The sequence below is a fragment of the Harpia harpyja genome, chromosome 19 (assembly GCF_026419915.1).
Source record: "Harpia harpyja isolate bHarHar1 chromosome 19, bHarHar1 primary haplotype, whole genome shotgun sequence".
NCBI classification, from domain to species: Eukaryota; Metazoa; Chordata; class Aves; order Accipitriformes; family Accipitridae; genus Harpia; species Harpia harpyja.
This window is the reverse complement of record NC_068958.1, coordinates 451,836-472,281: the sequence shown is the minus strand read 5'-3', so window position 1 is coordinate 472,281 and position 20,446 is coordinate 451,836.

The following is a 20,446-nucleotide window of genomic DNA, read 5'->3' as shown; positions in this document are numbered from 1 at the left end:
AAAATGAAAACTGAAACAGATGTCTCCAATAGCATTGATTCTTATTAGCTGTTCACAGCTATTCTTACACCTCTAGGCATAACGAAGCAAAGCCTGCGTGCTGGGTGTGCGGCTGCAGAGGGCCTTGGTAATGCCGTTGGAATGCTACTCTTCGCTGCTGCTCGCTGCATTCTTGACAGACTGTCTCCATTATAATCTTAAGAAAACTTCTTTAAAATGTCATTTAAAAATGCATCAAATATGTAAACTCTTACTTAATAAGGACAGGATTTGACAGTAACATGTATTTCTTAAAATTAACTGTGAAAAAAAGTGATCGAATGTATGTTAGAAAGATGGAACTGAACTGCACATTTATTTGTGCTTCGCTGCAGATCCTAGATCTGTTATGACCACCCAGAAAGAGCTTAGGGCAGCTCTGTGGCAAGATAATGGAAGAATGGCAATCAATAGGCAAAAAAAAGTGTTGTGCATACTACTATGCTGTAAATACCCCAAGAAGACAAGTAATAGACACCAATTCTTTATGCAGTCTATACAGTGAACAAATGTGAAACTGATGCAGTATAACCCACAAGTGCAATGAGTATCTGTACCCTTGCACACAAAAACAAAGCCTAAAATACATACTTATTAGGGTTTGCAGAGCTTCCTTGTCTGCCTGGTTTTCTAACACATTTTTGCTCTTGGACGTCATCTTTCTACTTAGAAGAAGGGCAGCCATGACAGACATGTAACAATCTAGAGGGAACAGATTTTAACCTCATTTAACACATGGACAATGGAAGCTGCTCCTGCGGAAGAAGGAGACAATATTTTTATTCTGACAGTTGGTAGTGCAAGAACAACTTTCAAAGTGGACCAGCAATCTGTGTGACAACAGGAAAGGGAGAGCTAATGCAGTGATGCTAAGAGAGGGGTGATATGAGCAAAGCAGTGGGCTGTGCCAAGGTTTGCAGTCCAGCTTGTGCGCTCACACAAGTGCCAGGAATTTACACCTTTCCATTGTTGGTAGAGTTCTGTATATTCACCACTGAGTTTAGGTTTGAAAAGTTGGGGTTGTAGTATACTGCGTATTCAGGCCCAAGTGCCCACTTTCCATGCAGAAGAGCCAATACAAGGGAAGACTGTATTCTGCTGTGGATCTCTTAGGAGCTAGATCCACTGTCAAAGTGATCATTGAGAAGATATTGCTCAATACTATATGAAGCATCCTCCCTTTCCTGCATCTGCCTTCCCTGAAGACCTCCATGTATCTCTGGAGACCATTTTATACCTTTGAAATATTAAGTCCGACTTAATCCTGCATCTGAAGGTGATCCTGAAAATTACCATCAGCCCTCAACATAACAGAGCAAAACCGCAAAAGAAAGGAAACGATATCTGTCCTGTGCAACTGAGAATGAAAATGCAGTACTGTGCTAAAAGAATCATCCATGTAATGTTCTAGATTCTGTAAAAATGGCGTGCATTAGTCTCACTGTGGAAGAAAAGCAGGAATCTGGTGTGATATGCCTGTGGAAACTTTATCCGTGCTGAAATTTCCAGACACAGTGGAGCTCCTGACTGTCCATCTCGACCATTGCATCATCTTCAAGGTATATCTCTGCTCACTGTCCAGTTCAGCATGTTAATTTATGGCACTAAACAAACCCAGCAGCTCTTTCCCATGCATATTCTGACATTAGGGAATTCACTGCAATCAAATCAAGGTGCTGTTCCTTGTCGGTGATGGTGACTTTTCCAATGCATGCACTGTCTGACCACTCAGCAGTGCATTCTTCCCTCAGATGAAGAATGCTATCACACAACATACCATGTAGCCAGACCAATTGTAAAAGTCACTTCTGGAATATTAAGAATGGGCCTGTGATGCCTGCACAGGTCTGCAGGGATTGTTCAGCTTGCTTGAGGGGAGGAGTTCACGGCATTTATTGTACGCTGCACCACTCAGAACACATAATTTGACTTTTCAGAGAATACCCCTGAAGGGAAACATCATTCACATGGCAGAAAAGGGAGGGGACCTTTTCCATGGAGGTTGTGCACCAATGACAGGCTCAGATACATCAAAACGATCAAAAACACCGCTGCAAGAGTTTTCCTACTGCTTGATACTCACTGTTGTGAGGATAAAGGAAAAGGATATCCATCTGCAGCTACAAATATGTTGTAGCTGCATTTCAACTGTGAAAATTTCTTTTTATCTTCAGGGGGAAAACCAGGCTTTTTTTTTCGTAAGTGTCCATAGAAATGTGAGCTCGTTGTTTTTGTAGGTTTTACCAGTGGCTTCCAGTTCCATACACAGAAACATTTCTGCCTCCTGAATGAGTCCATGTGAGAATTCACTGCTCAAAGATGTAGAAAAACAGCATTCTGCCTGAGCTGGCGTCAGAAAGGAACTCCAGTATCTTGCATGGCTACCAGCTCCCCTCCGCTTCGGATCAGCTTAGTCCAGTCATTCAGGACAATCCAACAGGCTCTGGAGCAAGCTGAACACTACCAGCTGATTCTGTTTCCTTTTAGCTGCCAGTCCAAAATATTTTCTGTCAGTAAAGGCTACACAATGAGGTGGATCCAGATGCTTCATCCAGATGATGCATAAAATTCAGGAAATTCAAATACACATCTGGTTACTGAAAAAGCAGTAATAAAAGTAGAATTTCTTATTAATAATCATTTTTCCTTGGTTAATATAAAGGTTGCTGGTGTAGGTAGCATCAAGATCCTTGATATTAGAGTGACCTACTCCCCACAGTACAGACTGAAATCCATGAGCCCTGGTCCTGCTATTGCTACTTCCAAAGCAATACTGTGATAAAACTTAAATTAGCAGAGGAGAGAGCCATGTCAGCTGAACTGGCCAGGACTTTAGAGCTCTTGGCTGATTATCAAGAATGTCAATAAAAATGTTATCTTACATTTTGATAAAATTGATCCAGAGGAAAATGGCAGCAGCCTCTACCCACTACTTAGTGAGACAAGATCCGTGCCCAGTTAATCCTGCTGTTAGCACTGTCCCCCACTGCTGCGGTGGTATCAGAAAGTCCTGTGCATCCCTTCCTGACACTAACCGTGTAACTGGGCAGGGTAAGGTTGTGCTTGTGATCTCTGGAAACAGCAAAAGGTCGTAGCATTCAGGGCAGGCTGGTACACCCACACCATGGACACTTCTGATGCAGAGGGCAAGGTGTACGAGTTTGCCAATGCATTAAAAACAAGTTAGAAAGAGCAGGCAGAAATAGTGTTGCAGTACAGAATGCACCTTTCCCTTTGGGGTGGAGGGAGGGGATAGGCTGTCCCAGATGTGAGTCCCAGGTGGAGGACAACGTGCTCACTGCTCTGTCACTCCTCCCTGCTCTTCGAGCTGTCTACAATCAGCCAGCCTTGGACCTCACTCAGCAGCTACACCAGCAACCACCCATCCATGTGCAGCTTGCCTGCTGTTCAGAAATGTGGTGTAGTACATGTAAAATACACTGTGAACATCGTGGTAAATTCTGGGTTATGTCAACAGGCAGGAAAAGGCAGTGAATGCATTTTGAATACATACTGAATCAGCAGTATAGATGGTTTTGATCAGACTGCTAAAATAATTAGTACTGGAAACGTATTCAAGTCAACTGCTTCCTGGCTATATAGACATTTGAAGTACTGCTAATTGAATGCCTTTCTGTCTGTGGCATGGAAAAGGTACATAATGGCTGCACCTCTCTCAGTTGTCCTGCTGCTTCTTACCTGCACAATGCAGCTCACACTAAAATTACCAAAGGAAGGAATATACCATAAATCTTCTTGCCTGCTGTTGTGCTCACCTGCTTGCAGCCATTCTTGCATCTCAACAGCCCAGCCTGTTCATGGGTAGAAAAGCTTAAGACATGGGCCATAGCCAGGGAACAAAGCTCACTCAGAAATAGCTAACATGGAAAAATAATGGATGCAAATTATGCTGGAAGCAGAAAGGCTGTCAACAAACTTTCAGAGCTCCTGTTGGAGCTGATGGAGTACATTAGTACTCAGGTAAAATAAAGAAGGTTTTTAATGTTCTAGGTGACTATTAATGCAATAGAAACAAGTGCTACAGAGTGGTGAATGTAAAGGGAGACCCTGGAGAAGGATCTCTTTGCAATCACACCTCCACAAAGGAATACACCCAGGAAGCAGCACAATCAGGGAATATTTGTACAGGGATTTGCAAAAACCCAAGAAAACAGGCTGGAGAGAAGGCTTGAAGAAGTGAGGAAATTAACCCTCTTTGATTCCACTGTGCTTAGATAAAACAGAACTATGCACTAATTCTTAAATAAGAAGATTGAATTTAAATATTTTCACTTGACTCTGAATGTTCCCTTTTAGTAGATGTGACCCGCAAATTCCCAAATAGTGGCTCAGAATATTGAAGTTGCTTTCCACCATGCTCACAAATGTGGTCTCAACTAGGTCTTTACTTTACTCTTTCAAGAGTAAACTTTTCTTCTTTCTAGCTATGTTCCCTGCTACCATTAAAGCTATCTAAATGTAACTCAGGAGGAGAGGTTCACAATTACACCATGACATTTGCAGTGGTTCTGCCACCTGTGTATCAGACCCTTTCCCCTTCACCCCGAGGGACATAATTATTTCCCTCTCCTCAGCACTGGTGAGACCACGTCTGGAGTGCTGTGCCCAGTTTTGGGTTCTGTAGTACAAGACACATAAATGTACTGATGCAAGTCCAGCAAAGGGCCATGAAGATAATTAAGGGACTAGAGCATCCTACATATGAGGAGAGGCTGAGAGAGCTGGGACTGTTTACCCTGAAAAGAGAAGTCTCAGGTGGATCTTATCAATGTGTATAAACATGTGCGAAGGTGTGATGAAGATGGAGACAGATTCTTCTCAGTGGCATCCAGTGAAAGGACAAGAGACAATGGGCTCAAACTGAAATACAGGAAATTCCATTTAAACAGCAGGGAGGTTGGTCTAGATGATCTCCAGAGGTGTCTTCTAACCTCAATGTGGTGTGATTCTGTGATTCCTGCTATTATTTGCTGTATTTAGACAGTAAACCCTTTGGAGACAGAGCCAAAGAAGTGCCATGCAGGCTCTTTAACAGTTGACCATTAAGTATTCACATAATAAGTCTAAACCAAAAAAAGGAAAACAGACAATACAGTTAATACCAAAGGGAAGATCAGACAGGCAAAGCAAAAAAGTTAAAAACTCTTTCATAGAGCATCCATGTGAACAGCATGGACAAAGATGTGAGATCTTCTGCTTCAGTGGAAATTCATACGTTACTCTGCTTTTCCCTTTTCCTCTGTCAGCTAATGCCAGAGTTATTCCAAAGGCTCTGTGATGATGAAGAGCACGGTAAAGGAGGAAACAAGATGATCGCATCAACCAAGGGAAGTTTCAGAGAACAGATATTTATTGGGTCCATTTAGATCCATTTGTAAGTAACAAGTGGAGTATCACTCAACTAATTGGATGGAGCTCAAGGTAGACAGACAGATTTAGGACTTAACTAGAAGTAAGAAAAGTTGCAATGACTTGTAAAACATGTCTGTTTGTTCTTGGCTTCAGCCATCCCCACTTCTGTCTGTAAAATCCATTCCACAAGCTCTGTATTGGGTTATATCCCAAATGAGATTATTTTACACACAACTATATTTAATTTGCAGTGAGGGGAACACCTTGGTTTGTTTTATGTCCACATGCCTGTTTAATTGGGCTTCTGATTATTTAATGTCACTGCTGCAGAGGTAGCTTTTATGAGGCACAAAAGAAAATTTAATGAAAATTATTCACAAGCCCAACTTCTGACTAGTAAAACCAAGAGTTTAATGTAAAAGGCGAAGTCCCCATCTGGTACTTCTCTTTGAAAAGAACAGCCCACATGAAGGATTTATTGTGACATTACAATGCTTGATGTCAAATAATCTAGCCAGAGGAACAATATTGCCCTAAAGAGAGCCATCAGGCCCTGTGTGACATGGGTATTTGAAAGGATTAACTACACTTAAATCAATATGGGCAATGAAAACAGAAATAACCAATCTCTTAGCCGCTCAATTATTTAAGAGTGTCTTTAGTCCCCACAGAATGGAATTAAACGCTTGTTTAAGAGGACTGACAATTAAATCTATTTCTTTAATGTCAAGATAAGGACGGGGGATCCTTGACTGCAGCATGGCGTGAAGGAGTGACATTTCACAGAGAGGAACACGTGGACGGTGCAGACCAGCGAAGGGCTTTCCCGTGGTGGGGGCCCCTGGCAGGCTCTCTGCACTGTGCACCCACCTTCTGTGCCGGGCAGCACCACATCTGCTTCCCCAGCTGTGCCGGTGCTCCACACCCACCGGCGCGCTGGCTGCGGCTGCCGGCCCGTGCCCGGGACGACTGTTGCTGTCCCATTGCAGCACTGGCCAGGATGGGACCAGCAGCAGACAGCCACTGGCCCCGCTCCAAACCCCTTGTGCACACGCAGCCAGGTCTTCATGAAAGGCTGCGTCCAGACACAGCTTTTTGGCTGTCCCTTTTCCTTCCTAGTGCTGTGTTTTAGGAGTATAAAATGCAGACTTTAAAATTCACGGAATACTAATAACTAAGTATTATTTCAGGTGATAATGTAAATGTAAGATCATTTAATTGAAGTGGGCTGACAATTTCCCAGTTATTTGAGTTCTGAAAAGTTTGTCTGACCTATCTGAATATTTTTTGTAAGATTTTTTTTAACATGTTTTACAGAGCAACCACTCTGACCTTTCATGATGATACTATTTCTCCTGAGGTGTTTGTTCATCTCAAATGCAATGAAGAAATTCCTGGTGTGGAAAATTTTAATAAGTTCTATTTTCAGATGATAAAAAGGAGGTAACAGAAGCAGGATGTATGCAAAGCATTGAATGTTCATCCATCATATTGCAAATACCCTAGGCGACAGGAAAATATCAGATGCTTGCATGCCTTTGGTTAGTTTCTGGCCAGAAAAGCTGAAAGATGTTCTTAAATTAGAGGCAACCCAATGCACTAAGAATTCATGAAAAAGTTCTAGCGGCAGTTGTCCATCATGAATTTCAGTTTTTCAAAGGCTTCTGTGAGTTGCAAGACAGTTAAAAACTCTGATTCTTGATTTTTAGGCTACTTCACAACATGGCAAAGGAATCCAGAAGCCCTTCTTCTCTGGTTTGTAACTAACACGTAAAAGTCATTCTCAATGTGCTATACTGTCTTCTTGCTGCTGTTGAGCTCCAAGTTACTATAGACAAGTTCTTCTTCCTAGGTCTTCCATCCATTTTTTGCATTTTATATCTGTCCATTAAAATATCACTGTGGTTTAATGTAGTAATTTCTTTCAGCTAGAAAAAAAGTGCGGTCCAGAAAAGCTGATATTTTTCTAAGTATTTTTTTAAAACAATTTGTGAAAATGTATTGCAGAAAATCATTACTCATTATTTTTGTCTTGACACTTATAAGCATAATAGCTTGGAGGTATTGTTGATTAATGATTTCTAATTCCTCTGATGTTCTTGTACAAACTTGTCCACATTTCAGAGTCATAGAGTAAGGTGTAAAAAAAAAAAAAAAAAAGGCAAACCAAAAAAACAATTGTCACTTTGTAACCAGAGACTGTAGATTTTATGGCTTATATGTGCCCTGACAGCTTTGCTTGCAGTTCTCAACTTCAACACTCTTACTATTGATCAAATGGCTGTGATGCTGCTATGTTGAGCCTCACCCTCAGCACATGTCTGGTTTTGTGGTCACCCTGCTGGTTATTTTCATGCCATTATTTTGCTGATCATCACCAAATGATTTATTTCCTCATCTCCTGCATCAGTATTACACAGCTGTTCATTCTTCTTCAGAGCATTTAAATCCCTTTCTTTGCCCTTCTTGCCCTATTACTCCTTATACATTTCACAACAGTTTCACCATTGCTTTGGCACACATCTTTCAGCCACACATGAACCCATCTAAACTGCAGCTTTACTGATGTTGCCATCATTATTATCTACCCTGAAGAGCTGACAGTCTAGGTCTAAGATGATTCACACCAGGTAAAGATCACAAAGATCTGCAGAACATAAGGTAACAATGAGACAATGCTAGTCCACATGGTCAGATGTAGTCACAGCACATCTGCAGCCTAAGCACTGTCGATACTTTTATAGCTACAGACGCATATTTGACATAGTAGTCTGTGCCTGTAATTGCACATGTGCACGGGGAGAGAGTGCAAAGAGTTGCCCTGCAGAGAGCTGGTCACACTCCTCAAACCACGGGGAAGGTGCAGCGTTAGTTCTACGTGAGGTGAAGGGGGAAGCTCTTGCGTGCCCACACCCATCTTCAGCCCTGTTTTGCACTAGCAAGTGCAGGTGGCTGGGTAAGATCTTGTGTGTCCCTTTTCCAATCCTTTGGAATGAAATTGTTAAACAAACCCCATTGTTTCATGGGCTGTTCTTTATCATATAATTTCAAGGTACTGATTTTCATGCTTGGTAAAATTTGCATTAAACTGTATATATGTTTATATAGGTTAGAGACAGAAAAGGCAGATTTTACTTGCTTGCAGATTTCAGAACTAAGGTAGAATTGCATAGGAAAGGAAGTTTTTTCCAGAATGGAATTAATTCTATGAACCCAAATCTGGAGCATTCATTCGTCACCAGCTTACTTCTGCAGCACCTGAAGGATATGGATCTTGAATAATTGTGACACTGCTGGCATGCTGTTAGAGTCTGTGAAGCTGGGAACCAACTGTTTTGGACAATAATCTTAATGCAATAAGAAGGGTTAAGAAATCCAGGTAGACCACCACTGAGCTGTCTGCAATCATGGGGAATTACAAGGGACTGAGTAGCACAAGCACAAGCCCTGTGGATAGTCAGCCTCTCCGTAGCGCTCCCATGCTATACCGACATTTGTTGTTAGCAGAAGTCTCGGAAACTGAAAACTAAAAGGGAATCTCTCACTCATTCCCCTGTCTTTTATTCTGGCTTCAGCAGCTGATGGACTTGAAGGCTGGATTTCAGATACATTGACACTGTGCCACAGGCAAAGGGAGCTCTGTTCTTCTCATCATATTTTACTTTCCATCCTCTTTTACTCTACAAGAATTACCGTTACTGCACATTGCATGTAAACACTGTTTCAAACTGGTGGCTGCAAGCTGGGAAATACTTGTTCAAAGCTGGTGCCAACCTCCTACCCTTCCCCTTTTTTGACCTGAAAGCATTTTTTGATTCTCCTGGTAGGAAGACACAAGTCTCAGCAGGAGAGCTTCAACTAAGCCAAAGAGGAATCATGCTGTTTGCTTTCAGGACTGACTTCTATCAGCTCTGCCCCGGTTGTTTTGACCCAGTCACCTGTGACTGCTCTTTGACAGGGCTAGTTTATGCCTGCCTCTTGCCACGCAGTAAGTGGGAGAACTTGTCTCGCTCAGACTGTGCTGTCACTTTTTTTCACTTGACAGCGGACTGGTCTGACATGGTTCTTGTCACTCAAATGGTGTAGAGCACAGATCCCTTTAATCCATCTAACAAGAAGTTCTCTTGTCTTCTTTCAGCACCAAAACTAATTACACAGCAAACCACAAGTGTGTGGTTTCATGCAGGGATATAAGGAAAGAAAAGACAATGTTTGCATGAGGGTATACAGAATACCATCAGACATAAAAGTCTGTCACATTGTGCTTCCTTTCAGCCCATTTCCCACACCTGAGAAAAGCCAGGGCACAGTTTAACTCAAGCTCAAGAGTTAGATCCTCAGCTAGCCTCATGTCTTCTAATGCCAAACCCTTACCTCTTTGCGGCAAGCTGATGCTGTAACTCCTTCTGATAGAGGTTTTCTTCCACAGGCTTTGTTGCAAGCTGCAGCAAATTATGCCCTTTGGCTGTGTGTCCACCTCATTCACAAAATGGTTCAAATCATGGACCACCTGTCAGAGGAACCACTTATGGTCACCTACAATCACAGCTGCAGACACGTCCCATTATGACCACTATGCCTGTGCCAAACTGAAGCTGTGGTCTTCAGTTCTCTATGCCAGGTTTCTGCTCTTCTTTTTACTCCTATTTTTAAAGTTTCAGTAGAAGAGAGGTTCAATCTTTTCCAGATGAGAAAATAGGGATGTTTTGCCCTTTTTACCGTTCTCTAGTATCACAACACACCTGGACCACTACACTTTAATCTACCTCTTCGCCCAATTGCTAACTGATGGACAGGGAAATAAAATTATGCAAGACAAGAATTCATCCAATGCTAGTGCTTGTTGCTTGTCTTGCTCATTGAAGATCTGTGTTAAATAAATGGAAATAGAGTCATGTCTGCTTAAGCAGAAAGATGAGGAATGAGCAAGAAGTAAAATAAGAAGTCTAATCTCCCTAATAGGAAGACCATTAACATTCATGGCATGGGGTGCACTGAGGGAATTTTAGAGTAACTCATTAGAGTTCCCAGCCCAGGGAACAAGGGGTCACAGCAGCCAGGAAGGAAGGAGCTGTTAGAACAGTAAGGCTATTCTCTTATGAAGGAATCTGACTTGGACAGTACGTTTCAGAAGGAGCATGCTGGATAGGCTTGAAATCAGCATTTTACTTTGTGACTATACTGTTAGTATAAACTATTAGCATAACTATAACTAGATGCACAAGGCCATAGGATCTGAATACTGCCTCTAGCCTTTGCAGCTATCTACCACAAAAGAAATCATTTCTGTCTATGAGTTACAGGAAAGGAAAGGAAAGGATGTCAAAGAACAAGCTATAAAATCTGAGTCATAGTTCTAAGCTCTGTTTCAAAAAGTGGTAGGATCATTCTGTCCTGTATACCTCTCATGTTAGGAAGTCAATCAACTAATCACAATGGTATTAATAAATGCCAACTGTTCTCCTATAAAGGAACTTCTGGACAGGACACCTATCAGCCATGGGAGTAATATGAGCTTTCTTTGTGGCTCGTTCAGACTAGGTTTTTAAATGCACAGTCAGCAATGGTCATGAGGTGTGAATTGTAGTTTCAAACTGGTTTAACTGCTTACCACTTGTGTACAGCAAAGTGATGTTTAACAGGGAATGGAAAGGTATAGCTTTCCAGAAAGTGAAGATTTAACATTTGTCTGCACTCAGGAATGCCTGCACCAGGCGCATTGTAACGCAATTGCTTCTCAGGTGGATGAGCAGAACCAGGTCCTGTACAGCACTGTGCATCATCTTTAATGTACATTTTCAGATATCTAAAATGAAGTACTTCAGGCCTTTCAGTGGCGCTTTAGCGAAGAATGCTTTTCACTAGCTGGCAGCTAACGCTGCTGGTGCTGCCTGCACAGGGCAGCCTGTCCCTGTGCCGGCTGAGCCCCTCAGGAGTCTCTGGCCCCCAGTCACCTGCGTTTGCGGGGAAGGGGAGCCCAGTGGCCAGAAGGCTCTCAGGGGGCTGAACATTCCTCCTGCGAACCTTCAATTCACCTGTTTCTAAGCTGTGCCCCAGCTCCTCCCCCTCAACAGTGCACCCTTTAATCTTATTTATTAGGCAAAATGGTGGGGATAGGTTTAATCAGTGGAGAGGGGGGATGCCGACAGCCCCGGGGCTGCCCCAGCTGTGTGATGGAGTCTGCGCTGCAGGGGGAGAGGATGGCTGATGAGCTTTTCAGCTTGAATCTCCACAGGCTTCGTGTTCACATGGGGAAGCCCATCTTAGGTCTGGGAGATTGCTCAGCACAGGCCTGCTAGGCAGCTCTGCTGCTTACAAAATGCTTGTTATTTGATTAATTTGTTGGAACATAACATAGCCTGGAATACTTCAGAAATCTCCCCAGATGTCCCCCTCTGTGTCTCTTCTACATTAATGTGAACAAAATCGATGGAGTCCGAAGTAAGATGTTCTTTATAAATAAAAGATACAGCATGTCGAAGGCAGCAGTGACTTAGCACTTCTCAGTCTGTTTGAAAGCGGAGGCAGTTTTGAATGTAGCAAAGAAGCAAAGAGTGTTTGTGCATGTACTGCGAGAGAGAAAGAGAGAGGCATACTGGCCTATTTTACTTAAAAGTAGCGGAAAGCACATACAGTACATTGCAACGTACTTTTGAATGTATGCTGGGGGATGGGCAGGTTCAAACTAATTCTTATTAGTAGAAGCCAATAATTCTGCTTATTCCTATATAAAACACAGGGCCTAACTTGAAATTCGATCCGTTTTCAAAATGTACTTTAACTGTAATAAAGCAACATTTCTGAAGTAATGTTTCTTATGTCTGTCACTATGGCAACCTGCTAGGTGCCAGTATGACAGGAAACCTGCATTATGAGGCTGCATCCCAAGTGGTTGTATCAGAAGGCGAAGGCAGTATCATATATGCCAAAGAAACAAACACAGTTTAAAAGCTTCTTTTATTGTTTTAAGGCAGTTCACAAAGGTGTTGAGCAGGACTTTTCAGCAAACTTGGAAAACAAACTGAAGATTGTAAAACAGCTACCTCTAAAATTACCTTTTAGAAAGCCTTTCAGACTGTATTGCTTCCTCCAGGCATTCGTTACTGTGACACCAAAGTGATGGCTAGTGTCTGTGCTTTGATAACAAATTCTAAGAATTGCTACTTGCATGTTTGTCCATAAAACCAGTAAGAACTTCTTAATATTGAAATGCTTAATATTAAATAGCAAATAAAGCAAAAAACATTTTCAGGAGAGAATTTCTCAGATAAAAGGCTTTAGTGATTATGAGAGGCACAGAACTGAGAAATCGCATCCTGCCTTTCTATTATATTTTTAAGGAAATACAGGAGAACAATTACAGAGTCTCAAGACAGATGTTGGTAAACATTTGTGTAAGCAGCCCTGACTTGTTGGGAAAGCACCAGTTTCGTTTTGCCACTTCTGACCGAAAAATTTTTTTCTTAAAACATCTACATTAGAAGGTTTATTTCAAGTTGAGAGTGGAAAAGAAAAAATACTTTCAAAAGAAGTCCTTTTTCTCCTGTGATCTTTGAGGATATTTACAAATTATGAAGTATTTTGCTTTTGTGTTAAAGAAATTAAAATCCTTTAAGAAACAAGTTCAGGCATTTTGCTGGAAACAAATGTCCTGACCTGCAAATTAATGCCAGTTCTGTAGTCAGAGTTCTCAGAAGGATAAACATTTCTTGCATACTTATTGAGAAGGATCTGCCACTCATCCAGAGCCTGCTCCGGAGCCCACTGAAGCAGATAATAGTCCTCCCATTAACCCCCACAGGGTGAAGATCTGACCCATATGCAGGCAACGGTTATGTCCGGTCCTGCAGTCGCTAACATCACTGCTAAAGCTTTCATCACCTTCCACCAGGATCAGGAGCAGAGCTCAGTACCACTTGGCATCCAGAAAGGCCTGTCTGTGAGAAAGATAGTACTCTGAGACCCTGACCCTGTGCCCTTTACTAAGCCAAGACTCCCACTCAGAGCCATTAATGAATAAGGTAGGCAAGATCTGATCTTCCCTGTAAAAATGCCTACCTCTTCCCAGAACAGCTGATGTTTGGGAATATGCTAATTTTTACTTCCCCACTGAGTAGCAACATTTTCACATAGTTGGAACATGGACACACCACTTCTTTCCCAGGTGACTGAAAATGTCAAAGGTAAAAAAACCAAACCAACACACAACTGCGCTACAGTTACAGAGACAGGGAATGTTCCATGTCTGTAGTGCAACATCAACCATACGTGGATGTTTCTCTGCTTTCCTGGGACAGGAACTGTTGTATAATAAACACATCATGGAAAAATAGCATGCAGTAATGGTACCACAATAGAGGCTCTACACCTTCTGTGGTACAGACAGGTAAAAGCAAGCAGCGCTGCTCCCAAATGAAAGCACATCATAGTTTTTCATTCCTTCTTACCCAAGAAGAAGAAAATTGCTTTGCATGTGGTTTCTTTTTTCCAGTTCTTTGAATTCCACTGGACAAGGCTTCAAAAAACAGGCTATCACTTTATTATAAGGACCCATTTAGCATCACATCTACTTTGCAACTGGATAGTGAATGCAATATAAATCCAGAAGAATTGCATGTTCTTGGGGACTGCCTGGTAATTGTACTCAGAATCACCAAATAATTCAGCAACTAACACCATGAACATTATATTCTTTTCACCTCCTCGTAACCCATAGCACATTAAGCAGGCATTTAATGTTTTTTCATTGGCTTGAACTCTGATCAAGAAACCTTCTGGCCTTCACCTGAGTAAGGGGTTATCACAAAGTTCATACTGTTCAGTGGCACAAAACCTCATACATACTCTTTTAGCCGAGCAGTCATTGTCCTGGGCTGGAGTATCATCCTGAGATGCCTTGAGAGGTTCTTGTTACCTCCAAGGTGAAAGGGTAGGGTTTGCGAGGGCTGTGCCAGACTATGGGTTACTTATTTCCCCTCAGCTGGTAGGTAGAGGAAGGGACCAGGAAAGGGCAGTCTAAGCTCACCTCTTCTACTGAGGGCTACAGGAACTGGTTTAGCCTTTTGTCTGTTTGTTCCTTGGCATCCAAATCTGATCTAACTTACAATCATTGTAAGACCAAAGCATAACTGACAGTGTCAGCAGAGGGCTGAATTAAGCTCAGCCCTGCTATTCTGATCTGACAGTGCTCCAAGTGAGGTCAAACATAGTGTTTTCTCTGCTAAGACTACCAATGGGGATCCAAAGACAACAAAAGGCATTATCATTCTTTTCTTTTTTTTTTTCAAGGTAAGATTACACCCTGCTAAACCGTGGCTTTTGTTAATGAACTTCAAGTTAAGAAAAAGGCTGACTTTCCAATATATCAGAACCTGACTTAGTCTTTGCCCTTTACAGGTTATCAATGAGGAGAAATGGCCAAGGATAGTAAAGTTAACCATGCTAGGTACCAAAACAAGCTGCTTTCTGCAAAGAGATTTCCCCCAGTGCTCTGATCAGGTTTTTCCAGTAATCGGTGCATATTTAAAGCTCAAAAGATACAAAGAAGCAGCGAAGGGAAATCCAACATCACCATTTCCACAGTGCTGATTGCAGCCAGCAATGTTTTCTGAGGGAAGCGTTGGGCGAATTCAGGGAGTTCTAAAATGAATGAGGTGTTGGTTAGATTGGCAAATCCGTTTGATCAGTTTTGATAGCAGCCTAAGCTACCTAAGTCTGAATACTCTTATCAGTTCAGATTAGAGCAAGATGCCCAATTAAAACAACATTTTTTGAAGTTTGTGTTTTCAATTAGAAATAAAAGCACCTTCATATCAGTAAGACAAATCTGTAACTATTAAATTCTCAGTTAGCTTTTGCATACAGGAGCCCATCTGAACTTTGCCCATTCATCTAAGCATCCCTAATGCGGCAGCCAGTAGGAAGGATATTTCGGTGACTCTCCGCTTTGCTTATCAAAGTAACAGGGGTATGGCAGTGAAGATAAAAAAAAACAGCTCTCCTATAAGTATCCTGCAAGAAGTAGGACATCCAGAAATTTCTAGGAGTCTACTCGCCACTACCATCTTTCCAGAAAAAATGGTGCTGTACGGCCAGAGTAATAGCAAGGCAAAACACCTGGAAGAGGAATATGTGAGTGTCCCTTTTTGCTTGCAGGTAATTGACTTGGTGGCAATACAGAAAGAAATTCCCCTGGAAAAAGAGAATTCTGTCAATAAATAAATTTAAAAACCTATAAAGAGATACACAGGAAAAAAGAAAGGCAGAAAAGCTGTTAGTGAACACCTTGCTCCTCCTGACACAGGGATGATACAGACTCTAATTCTGTATTGTACTTGTTGCGCCTCAGTTCCTGAACTGATACTCCTGACTGTGGGATACTTGGAAAGTAATGGGCACACAGTGAACAATCCAGACTCGATAGAATTGATCAATTTGTGAGCCAAGGATGTTTTGTAGGCAGCAGACTTCAAGGATGCTTTGCTTGTGGACACATATTTAGCTAACGGTCGCAAGAGCATTCCAGATGCCTTTAGAAGACCTTGAACAGAATAAACAAGAAGACAAAAAAAGAAAGATGCCAATTAGAAGAACACAGGTGCGCATTCCACGATAAAGGGAACTTGGCAAAGAACCTCAATTCCACAGCTTATCTTGACCAATTAGACTGAGACAAGTTTCGCATGTTTTAGTTAATACAACCAATTATGCCTTATGTTTATGCGCGTGTACAGTGTTGTTATAACCAATCACTAGGTGTAACTAGGCGCGTGGACAGCTCATGCTAACCAATCTCTAATTTGCTTATGCGTGAACAGTAACTAGAATGAACATATAAACCGAGCTATCTTGGCAATAAAGTGGCATCTGCTTGATCATCATATTGGTGTGCTGTCGTCCGTCCCCGCACGGAATTTCCCTACACCTGACAAACCATGGTAGGCCTTTATTTCTTTTCTATATCCATACTGTAAACCTGTAACACAAAATGGATCTGCTATATGTATCTTGTCGATCTGGCCTCAAAAGCCTCTTTCCTGAAAACACTGCAAAATAGAACTCTGATTTAATTATGCATGGTAGTGCTCGGTAATGTCAGACATGAGCACAGCATCCAGTGATGATGATGACAGCATTATTAAATTTCTCAGGACAGACTTCCTAGATGATATGTTTACAAAGATTTTGACCCAGTCCTGTGAGACCACTAATCTTACTGAGGATCCTCACAAGACACACACATTCAGTAGAGACTACAAATGTATTGGAGGGCTCCTCTCCCATGCTTAATGGAGGTTACTTTTCTTTCTGCAGTCATTAGACATCTGCATAGGTAACTGGATTGATCTCCCAACCCCAGCCACTCAGGAAGCTGGAAAACGCACCAGTGCAACAGGACACTTGAATTTCCATTCTACAAAAGGCTGGTGTAGAGGTGGTACCTCCAACACAAGAGGCTCAATCCAAGATTGAATCCTCATTTAACTTCCTTTTTTTAACCATCCCTAAAAAGCTTCCACTGATTTTTAGTGACAATTTTGGTCAACTTAATTTCCTAGGAGGAGAAGGAGCCTGTGTCTGCATAAGCAGCAATTTTTTGTCAGCCTGTTAGAGAACTTTAATATTTTGGGTTTCATATGCTCACTTCTAGCTTCCCCCACATATTCTTACATTCAGACTTCTTTTTTAAAGCACAGAGGCATAAAAAATGTTGCACAATTATATACATATGTGTAAGGAATAACTCAGTAAATTTGCCATAATTTATAAAAGGAGCAGAAATAAGTCCGTGTCTCCCATAAGATATGGGAGACAAAGATACCCTGCTTTTCTCATTCGAGCACTCTTCAGAAGCTGGAAAAGAAACATTAAAAGTAGAAAATAATTCATATTTAAGATTAATACCTACATATTGTTTTAAGGTTGTAGTTACGTGGTTTATGGCTACAAGGAACTAACCAGCTATATGAACGCAAGGATGTCGGTCAGGCAATTTTCTCTCTGCCATCACTGATCCAAATGCACCAGGTACCCCTAAGCTTTGTTATCAGCCAGTGTTTGCTGCAGGGTTTGAAATGAGTGGTGGTACCAGTCCAGCTACCCAGAATAACAGGCCGTGTTGCAGGTTCATGAGGCCTTTTGGATCACAGTCTTTTCTCCTGGTGGAAACAAAGGTAAAAGGGTTTTTCTGGAGAAAAGCGCTTCCCTCAAGTTTCAGATGACTGACACCAGACCAAGTTCTAAGCCTTGTTCTGGCCTTTTCCCACAAATGAGGTTAAGCCTAGTAGGTTTTATGCTCAGGAATGTTGATACATAGCAAATGTTGAAGTATTCTTTGCAGCATATTTGGAAACTCAATTTTAAATTTATACTGGGAGAACATTTGCAGCAATGTTGTTTGGAGAGCTTATTCCTATTTTCCAATAGGAGAATACTGTGCCTAACCAATGCATTTTATTGTGCTAATGGAGGAGGAGAAGAGAGTTGGTCAATTACATTTGAAAGTTTTTAAAATTCACAGAAGAAAACAATAATACAGTTTCTAAAAAGTGGAATAAGCTCATAATTTGCTTGTGGGTATTCCACAAACAGGAAAGAGGCCAAATTCGTTTAATAAATGATTCACCATGAATCACACACCCAGTATAGACAAAAATAAAGTTCATTCACACAGCCACGACTCAGCCTTGATGGTTTCAGCTGTTGCTTTCTCTGTGAAGTGGTATTTCATTAACAAAAATCAATGAGGAGATATTAGGTCCTTTCTTATTATCTCTATGACTAGAGCAATACCATCTGCTTAGATCAAGGACCAGGAAGGAGGTAAGAAAGAAGGACCTGAAATGTAGGCTAGGAAATTTCAGTGCTCAGAGGTGAGGCAGGGATGCAAATAAACTAAAAATCATTCTTATACTGAAATTGTGTCTAATAATAATAGTGGACAAATACTGTCCTTTAGCCAATACTACAGAATGGCTAACAAGCTTACTATAGAATTACTGGGACTATTAATGGATTACTTCGTCTCCGAGATGCTCAATAGAAGCAAACAGATTATTAATGTTCCAGTTATAATAGCCACACTTCCTTTAATAGCGGGTCATTCTAACCTCACTTTGCTGATCACTCTTTAAGCCCCATTGTGGAATAAACCAGGTTGTCAGTAGGGTGAGTTTGTGTGTAAATTACTTTGGAAAAAGCACTGTGAAATAAACAGGAGGATATTAGCATCTGCAGACACAGAGCTTGGGGCTTGCCCAGAATTCTTGCACAACTGATGGACATTAACTTGCACAATTAAGGGTACAAGATCAGTTCCTGAAGAATATCTGTGCTCTGGATTTATAGAGGATGCATTTTCATTAAAGATGGCTGAGTATTAAGATGAAGACAGAGACAGTGATGGTGAACAAAAAGAACTGTGTATTTATCAAAAGGTTTGGCATAAATATGGTGCTGGTAGAGGGTTTCAGCTGTTTTATGTCTCAGCAACAGTTTAAACAATAACATTCATATCACAGAATGGTGTAGATAATATCTGCAATAAAACTGGGTCTTTTATGTTCAGAAGCAGACAAAGCCAGGAAAGCACATTGATAAATGAAGCTGAACCTTTGTATTTCGTTGTGGTGGAGCTCCCTCTAGCTTATGGCATTAACCCCGTATCTGTAAATCATATTTGCTTAAACTCATCCCTCCATTTTCAGGGTAGAAAAGGCTTCCGATTCTATATTCTTGGAAGCATTTATGACATTTATAATTCATCTGGAAAAAAAAAAAGCACCTAAAACGCAGCTGCTAGTTGAATGACATTAACAGGTCTGATGATAGTAAAGTTCATACTTTTAAAAAGAACAGTATAGGGAAAGATTTTCTGACATCTGGGGATGTTACTGTCATGAGCAGTGCTTTCTGCCTCTTCCAGCTTTATTTTCTTTTATTTTTATATGTACAAAAATGTATAGCTTTACCCACTTGGTTGAGAGAACTAGCCATTCCAAAATGGCAATGAGCAAGTTAAGTAGATTCTGCAAGGTAAATTTATTTGCTCAATGAATAATACTGCATTAAATAAATTAGTCTGAGTAATCCCAGTTCCTCAAAAAATTATCTAATCACCTTAATTTATTGACAAGAACAAATCATAAAAAGTGATTAAGAAGTATCTTAGTCTGATTAAAGGTAGGAGAGTAATCACCATGACTTTCCTTGTTCAGAATAAGAACATTCATTTGGTTTAGTTGCAGAATTCATACAGGTTCCCCTCTTTAGGATTTCTCTACTTTTCACGGCTGAATTAATGGTTGTAAATACTAACTGTACCTTTAAAAAAAAAAAGTGGAATGTATGGTGCATTATGGAAACATTGTTTTGCTGAAATGCTAATTTGGGGAGATTAAGAAGACATTTCTGAAGAACAATATCCAAAATCTGATGTGAAGCTTAAATAACTACTGAAATGATAAGCAGGCAGAGCTACAGGAGAAGAGTTAATTAAAAATCTCCAAGGCAACTTATATTCCTTTGTCACAAAATAAATGCTATGCTACTGATACTGTACCTGTAAACTGAAAACTCACCAGCTGCTGTAGCTAACCAGAGAATAGAAAAGGATTTACTGGTTAGCAATGTCCTAAATACCCTGCATTTTAAATGTATTTGGCCCCATTTCTTCATAAATATTGCTCCCTGGGTTTTCTATTTAACTTCATGACTACTTATCATAAGCTTCTTTGTACACTGAAAAATTAAGTTCACCCATGTTAAAATTAACAACAAAGAATTAACTTATTACAGACTTTGAATAATCTGATTCAATAGGAATGAATATTAAATTCACATTGAACACTGAGTGACAAAATAGATGCTTTATACACCTTGTTTGAGATACTAAAGCTTAATGAAAAACGTAGCTGTAAAAATCTTTAGGGCTGAAAAAGTCTATATTATTGCTCCCCCCATAAATTAATATATGAGATTCTTTTAATTTTTAGAAATTAAATATGCTATTTAGATGTTTTAGAATGCTGAGATT